General features: G+C 44.7%; 1 long non-coding RNA gene across 1 annotated transcript; it reads right to left on the reverse strand.

Annotated features, from left to right (window-relative positions):
- Positions 1–2,612: 2,612 nt before the first annotated feature.
- On the reverse strand, positions 2,613–7,509 carry LOC110303851 (uncharacterized). The gene is made up of 4 exons (XR_002378972.1): positions 7,346–7,509; positions 5,915–5,978; positions 4,263–4,454; positions 2,613–3,780 (listed from the first exon to the last, which is right to left on the reverse strand). It is a non-coding gene; the product is annotated as an uncharacterized LOC110303851 (long non-coding RNA).
- Positions 7,510–8,515: the final 1,006 nt, after the last annotated feature.

Consider the following 8,515-nt stretch of genomic DNA (forward strand, 5'->3'; position numbering starts at 1 on the left):
AGGTACCAGGGGGACAGATCTCATGCCAGTGTTCTTATTCAAGGAAAAAATAACATGATATCTTTATCCTGATCATGATAAACTTGAAGGCATATGAACTTCCTCCATACCCATTTGTAATCACTCTTACAGCCAGCATTATAATTGGTAATCACTCACTTGAAAATTGGAGGACACAAGTCCTCTTGCCCAGGGTCTAGGGATATGGCTCATATGAGGATATGGGGATACAGGGATACAGGGATATAGGAATATGGTTCATATGGGGATATGGGGATACAGGGTTATGGCTCTTAAAGGAATATGGTGAAATGGGGATATGGTAATACAGGGATACAGGGAAACAGGGATGTGGCTCATATGGGGATACAGGGATATGGCTTATATGGGGATATGGGGATACAGGGATACAGGGATATAGGAATATGGTTCATATAGGGATATGGTGATACAGGGATACAGGGATACAGGGAAACAGGAATGTGGCTCATATGGGGATACAGGGATATGGCTTATATGGGGATATGGGGATACAGGGTTATAGCTCTTATAGGAATATGGTGAAATGGGGATATGGTGATACAGGGATACAGGAATGTGGCTCATATGGGGATACTTGGATATGGGGATACAGAGATATGGCTTATATGGGGATATGAGGATACAGGGATATGGGGATACAGAGATATGGCTCACATGGGGATATGGAGATATGGAGATATAGGGATATGGGGTTAAAGCATCTGCCAAAACAGCATTTAGAGTCTCAATACCCAGAACCCACACAAATGCCCAGTGGACATGGAGGCCCGTAGTCTCTGCCCTCTCAAGGCAAAGACAATTGGTCCCCAGAGCAAGCAGGATATTAGTGAGCTGGGTTCCATTGAGAGACCCTGTTTCAATATGTGTGTGTGTGTGTGTGTGCACATGCATGCATGTGTCTGCGTGTGCATTTGTGTGTGTGTGTGCGTGGTGAGTACACACAGGTGTGAATACACATGCGTGCCTATAGATCTAGAGGCCAGATATCCACATCTGGGGCCTCCCTCAATCACTTTCCACCTGATTTTCAGGGTCTCCTCCTGTGCTTAGGCCAGGCTGGCAAGCCTTGAGGACCCAGCACTGGGTCTTCAAGCACCTTGATTACATGCACACATGTCCCCTGCTCCTGACCTTTGCATAAGCACCGAGGATTCCAACTAAGGACCTCATGTGTGTGTGGCAGGCACTTTACCAACTGAGCTAGGTCCTCAGCCTTCAGCTGGACATTTTCAAAGGTCTCAGAAACCCCTTGTACTAACTTGTGTAATTAACCCCATGAACCATGATGGTCGTGACCGATGAGGAGAGCTGGGGTTCTTCCGAGTGCATTTTCCATTGCTACTAACACAATACTATAATTCATAAAGAGTTGAATTCAACCTACCGGGCTGGTCCATGGGCAAGGGGCTACATCTGCTAATGACCTTACTGTGAATGTTTCCAGGCGGCACACAGACTTCCAGGGATTGTTTGAGAGGTCCAGCCAAAGCAGTTCTTTAAGCCTGATTCAGCTGCAGCTTGACATCACTCATGAATCCATTGCTACTCTGTCAGTGGCTATTCATGAAGACAAAAAAGTAAAAACAAACAAACAAACAAACAAAGAAAAACCAAGATTTTTTTCCTTTTTATTTGTGCATATGTGTGCATCTAAGTCTATGTCATGTGTGTGTGGGTGATGGTAGCAGGCAAGAAGAGGGCATCAGATACCCTGGAGCTGGAGTTACAGATGGTCCGCAGCTGGGGATGCGAGTCCTCTGGAAAAGCGGTAAGTTCTAACAGTTTTGCCATCTTTTCTGATACCGCCGCTCCCTCCCAACAGTTCCTTATGGTCCGACCTTACAATATCTCCTAATGAGAACTACATTTCCAACAAATGTTTGTAAGGGATAAACAGCATCACAGTATAGCAGGGGCTGGGGATGCACTCCGCTTTGGAACATTTGCCCAGCATGCACAAGACCCTGCCTTTGGCACCACAAGAAGAAAATATAAACACACCGAACAAACTGGAGCTGAGCAAGTCTTGTTCCTGAACTTGATGGGGGTGGGGGGTAGGGGTGGGGCGGGGATCACTCTCTAAGCCCTTTGTGGCAGAGGAGGGGGAGACACTGTGACAAGGGGACAGAATGGGACTGGAATTTCTGGCGGGTGGGTGGATAACTAGAAGCACATCACTTCTAGGAAGACGATCCTTCCCATTGAACTCTGGCTCAGAATTAGACCGAACCACTTGAGACTGCACATTTCTAAACGGCCCAACGGGTTTAGCACATGATTCATTGTGATCTTAACCCGGGTAGAGCTGAGTGCACAGCTCTGCTTTCCTTTCTGAATGTGTTCCTTCACTTCACTGCTCTGACTGTTGGGTAATTTTCCTCTCACGTGGCAACCCAGGTTTAGGAACCAGGGAATGTCCACTAGGAAAGACCTCAAATCTCACCATATAAGATACACATATATTTAAATGTCTTTACACTGTTTAGAAACCCCATCTCAGTATTAGTAGCTCATGATACTCTAAAGGATTTCATTTTCCCCCTTTTATTGATTGACCTTTTACACGGGTATATAACGTATTCTGAGCAAGTGTACACCCATTCCCTTTCCTCAGATTATTTCCCCACCCCCACGACTATGATTCCCTTCCAATTTCATACGTTCTCATACGGTTTTTATTTAGCCTACAGAGTCCACTTACTGTTGTAGCATGTACATGGTGTTGGGCACCTACCGGAGCATGGATAACCTCTAGGGGCCACGTCCCTGAAGAAAATTGACTCCAAACTCCAAAGACTTCTTGAAGTCATAATTTCCTAGGGATAAGACAGTTTTAGATAGAAGAATCATTTTTATAAGCTTTCTTCCAGTTTTGCTCTTCTCTTGTTTTGTGGTTTCTTTGCCAGTGTGGGGAGCTGGTCTCTTCAAATTTTCTACTTCCTGGGTTTTGCTAGCCATTCCGAAGAAGAGGACGTTGTGCCTTCTTCTAGACACCACCTCCCTTGATACACATCATCCTGTTTGCCTTCTGTCTCCTCTCTCCAAGTGAAAATGAAGATGTTGACTCACCTTCTCTTTGATAACGACAGCCCAGCGATGCCACAGCAGGGTCCCGATGGAGGTCATTTCCTTAACAACGGGCATCATGGAACGATGTGTCAGACCCAGTGAGGGCAAGCCTCCACAGCTTTGATGACTTGTCATTGGGCTAGGCATGAGAAGTCTTGGGTTCTAACCCAGTTATGACAGTGACTCATGGGTTGCTCCTAGGGCAAGTTTTTGACCTCTGAATCTGGCTGTTTGTCCCTAAAAAAATAACACAGACTCTCTCCCTTGCTCCTGTTTTGTTTTGTTGCTCAGACTCCACCCACGTTGAGTTGTTTCTTTTCAGTGTCTCAAACTCCTTAAATTCATTGTAAATTTTCTTCTGTGATTGTTGGTGTGAAGAATCAGTTGATTTGAAAGCACTGGGGCTCTGAGATTCCCCAGCTCCTTGGGTGGTAGTCTCCATTGGAGATGGGACAGGAGTCTCTTCAGGAGGTGGTGTCATTTCATCTTTGGGTTAGCAGAAGGAAAGGAGTCAGAAATGTTCCCTTCAGTCGGTGAATGAGATCCCCTGCGTTGTTGAAAACAACCAAGTAACTACACTAGTCCAACACTGTTGGCCACAGCAGTGATTTACAAGTTGAACATTTGCTCTCCAGAAATCCAGTTGTTGAGGCCAAAACAAGTAGAAGTCTAGAGAAAACGACAATAACTTCTCAAAGGCATGGCACTGCCAAGACCACACCATAATTGCCCTTATACTTTAATGTTTGAAGTTTACACAGTAGGTCATGAGGTGCAGAGACAGAATAATAAAACTCACAATGCTGGGTTTTAGGATGAGTGTAATCAGTACCAGGAATAAGCTCTGCCTTTGTTGCTTTCTATCACTGTGATTATAATATCGACAAAAACCAAGTTGAGGAGAACAGGGCTTATTTGGCTTTCATTTCTCAGTCACATCCCATCATGATGATAGGGCAGAAACCCACAGGCAGGAACTGAAGGGGACATGGAGAACTGCTGCTTACTGGCTTGCCCACCATGGTTTTCTCAGCCTTCTTCCTTATACTACTCAGGACCATCTGCCTAGGATTTGAGCCGCCCACAGTGGACTGGTTCCTCCCATTCAACCATTAATCAAAAAAAAAAAAAAAAATCCCCCACAGACTTACCTATAGGCCAATCTAACTGAGGTATTTTCTCAGGTGAGGTCCCCCTCCTTCCTCAAAGATTCCGGCTTGTGTAAAGTTGATGAAGAACTAGCCAACAGAAGTTCTCAGAACACATTCATAACATGCTGGACAGTGATTCTTTAAAACACATGAAAAGCTCAATCCACGAGAGAAAAAACAACAAACAGACAGCTTGGACATTGTCAAAGGTAATAAACTCCATGCTGTAAATGACATTGTCACCAGACTGGAGAACAGACTGAAACACATGTGCAAAGCATGCTTGTGAGAAAGGACTTAGATCCAGAACACATGAAGACTTACAGTGTAGCGTTAAGGACACACCCTCCAACTCTCATATGTTGCTGGTAGAAATGGTACAGTTAACTTAAACTGACCATATTGAGAAATATAAGTGCTCAAGTATGAACCAGCAACTTCCTATAGACATTTACTTACCCAAGAGAAGTGAAAATACTTCTACTTGTTTTGGCCTCAACAACTGGATTTCTGGAGAGCAAATGTTCAACTTGTAAATCACTGCTGTGCCCAACAGTATCACTTCGGAAGCTATACACTTATTCGTGTGGCTTTACTCATAACCATTAAAATTTGAATCAGATAAATGTCCTTCAGTTGGTGAATAGTTAAATGCTGGGGCATTTATAGCACGGAACAGGAATGAACCGATCAGTTGTAGAGGAATGATTGTTTCCTGCTTCCATGTAAGTGAACATTAAATATACCATGCTAGAGAAAAAGTCAGGTGCCAAAGACTATACACTGTGATATGCTGTTAACATTAGTAACACTCAGGTCGTAGGTAAAAGGGCAGAATTATAAGACTGAGGCATGGGTGGGGTGAGGTGGGGGAGAGACAGAGAGGAACAGAGAGACAGAGAAACAGAACCAGACACTTACACACAGAGACAGAGAGATAGAGACAGAGAAACAGAGACAGACAGACAGACAGACAGAGACACATAAATACAGAGACAGAGATGAAGAGAAACAGAGAGAGACACATTTACACAGAAACAGAGAGACAGAGACAGAGAAACAGAGACAGAGAGACACATACACAGAGAGACACAGAGTGAAACAGAAACAGACACAGAGAGACAAACAGACAGAGAGACATACACAGAGAGAGACAGACAGACAAATACATACACAGAGAGACAGAGAAACATAGACAGACACAGAAATATAGAGACAGACAGAAATCAGGACACATACACATAGAATCAGAGACAGAGAGAAACAGAGACATACAGACACATACACACGAGACAGAAAGACAGAGACAGAAACAGAGACAGAGAAAGACAGACACAGAGAGAGACTTTATTTTATAGTGTATGAGTGTTTTGCCTGCATGTATGTATGTGCACCATGTGAATGTCCGGGACCTGCAAAGGTCAGAAGAGGGTGTTGGACCTATGAAGCTGGAGTTACAGATTGTTCTGAGCTGCCATGTGGTGCTGGGAACTGAGCCCAGGTCCTCTGCCAGGTTAAGCGCTTTTAATCACTAAGCCATCTCTCCAGTCTGAGATACTTTTTTGTTTTAAGCATCCATCCTTTTTCTTTTGTTGTTGTTCTTTGCTTTAAGGGAAGAGTGGCTTAATTTGACTGACAGCTTGAAAGGATACATTCTCTTCTTGTGGGGAATGGCGGTGGCTGTGGCCTCAGGAACATGCGGCTGCTTGCTCATATCTGAGTGGATAAAGAAGCAGAGAAGGAAGAATCTTTTTTGTTTGTTTGCTTGTTTATTTACATTTCAAATGTTATCTCCCTTCCTAGTTTCTTCTCCACAAGCCCCCATTTCCTCCTTCCTCCCCCACCTTTATGAGGGTGCTTCCCTACCCGCCCACCCACTCCTGCCTCAGCAGCCTAGCTTCCCCTACTTGGGTCATCAAGACTCCACTGGACCAAGGAGCTCCCATCCCAGTGATGCCAGATAAGGGAATCCTCTGCTACATATCCAGCTGGAGCCATGGGTACCCCCTGTGTACTCTTTGGTTGGTGGTCTAGTCCCTGGGAGCTTTGGGGATCTGGTTGGTTGATATTGTTGTTCTTCCTATGAGGTTGCAAACCCCTTCAGCTCCTACAGTCCTTGCCCTAACTTCTCCACTGGGGTCCCCACACTTAGTCCAATGTTTGGCTGTGTATATCCGCATCTGTATTGGTCAGGATCTGGCAGAGCCTCTCAGGATACAGCTGTATCAGGCTCCTGTCAGTAAGCACTTTTTGACATCAGCAACAGTGTTTGGATTTGGTGTCTGCATGTGGGATGGATCCCCAGGTGGGGCAGTCTCTGGATGGCCTTTCCTTCAGTTTCTGCTCCACTCTTTGTCCCTATATTTCATTTAGACAGAAGTAATTCTGGGTTAAAATTTTGGAGATGGGTAGCCCCATCCCTCAAACGAGGGGCCATGTCTAACCTCTGGATATAGTCTCAACTCAACAGATTTTCCCTCCCCTTTGTGGGGAGAATCTTATGCCATATCTTGACTGTGGCAGTTCTTGCATGATGACTCTGTATTGAAGGAACTAACTTGTATGGATGCCACTAAGCTAGTTATAACCCTGTGTTCAAAGGGAGTGGGGTGCAATTTCTCTGACTTGGTTGTTAATATGTAAGGCAGCAGTAGGGTGGCTGTTGCTGGTGGCATCATCATTAAATGTCCGATGCCAAGTTTGCTTACAATTGCCATGCTCAGCTATTTTGGGGACTATGTTAAGCAAGTACTCTACTACTGAATTTTAACCCCCTACATGTGGGGCTAGAGGAGACGTGGGTCTCACTCCACCGGCCAGCCTGGACTTCACCCCACCCCACCCCTCTTCCTCCTGAGTTGCTGGCAGTATCAGTTTGCACCTCTAAGCTTGTTTGTTTGTTTTTTCAGTGTTTTTAAAAAAATAAATAATCGAAGAGGCTACCAACTATAACATTTAATAACCTTCCTTTCAAGTTTCACTCCAAGTTTCCTGTGTTGGTTAAGACTGCCAAGCCAACACTGAACAGGACCTACGAAATCCGCATTCTCTTTTCATTCCTAAAGGGCCAGTCAGCTTTTTACCTGAGGAAACCTGATGGAGAGTTTTAGTTTGGTCTGCGGTGTCAGGCTCCAGTCTATGGGTGCTGAGCTGAGTTCTGGAGCCAGAGGTGAGGTCCAGCATAACCGTGAGAAACCTGGCGGCTGGGAAGGGAACAACAGAGAAAGGTCACGCTCTCAATACATGCTTCCAGAACACGCCTCCAATGACCTACTTCCTCTTGCATTTAGACCCCACCTCTTAACGACCTAAACCACTTCCGGTTGGCTGCATCCGGGATAACGAAGCCTTCAACAGTTGAGCCTCTGAGAGCAGCTTGAGATGCGAGCTGTTCCATGGTGGTCACATTTATAATTCTAGGATCTAGGAGGCTGAAGCAGACGGATGCCGAGAGCTCAAGGTATAGCCTGGTCTACAGGGTGAAGTCAAGGCTAACTTGTTCTCCACTGTGGGAACCCTCCCCCTCTTCTCCCCCCCCCCATGCATAATGCAATTTCAAAACTATATGTGACTTTTAATATGTCTCTAAGAGAAACCTTTTCTCAAATGAAGAAGGTATCTTGGCATTCTTCTCAGGAATTATTTCTTCTTATGTAAGTGAATATGGACATTTTTACTGACTGATTTGCCAGCATCTACTGGAATCATATGAATCCTAATCTCTAAGTGCCATGATTTGTTGTTTTGTTGTGACTGTGTCCCCACAGCCTATCTCAAATCTGATTTCAATATAGTATTTGTCTCAAGTCCCTTTTATCTTCGGAGAGAAGATGACACTCAAAATATTCCACTGGGTTCTAGAAGGTTCAGAAGAGCCCTTCTCTCTCACAACTTTGAAATGCTTATTTTACGAATCAACTTTAGCCCACGTATTTGTCTACAACTCAGTCAAAGCGTTAGCCAGCTCCCCTCTGCCTCCAGATTGATCTCGTATGGGATATTTTGGACAGAGTCAGTCATTCATTCCTTTTGCAGGAGTTGAAAGTACACATAATTGCTTCCGGCCTTCCTCCGCCACGTTGCTGGTTTGCATTTTAATACCTTTCTTTGCTTATTGAGATGACGGTAGCATGATCTAATCCAATGAGGGGAAGGTTTATTCTGCAAAGGTTTAGGATGTGGATAGAGAAAACAAGAAAGACTCCAAGTTAATACCCAGAATCTTCTAGCAGAAAGTTTCCACTGGTGACATA

The sequence above is a fragment of the Mus caroli genome, unplaced genomic scaffold (genome assembly GCF_978045245.1).
Source record: "Mus caroli unplaced genomic scaffold, Mus_caroli_1 scaffold_9, whole genome shotgun sequence".
In the NCBI taxonomy this organism is placed as follows: Eukaryota; Metazoa; Chordata; class Mammalia; order Rodentia; family Muridae; genus Mus; species Mus caroli.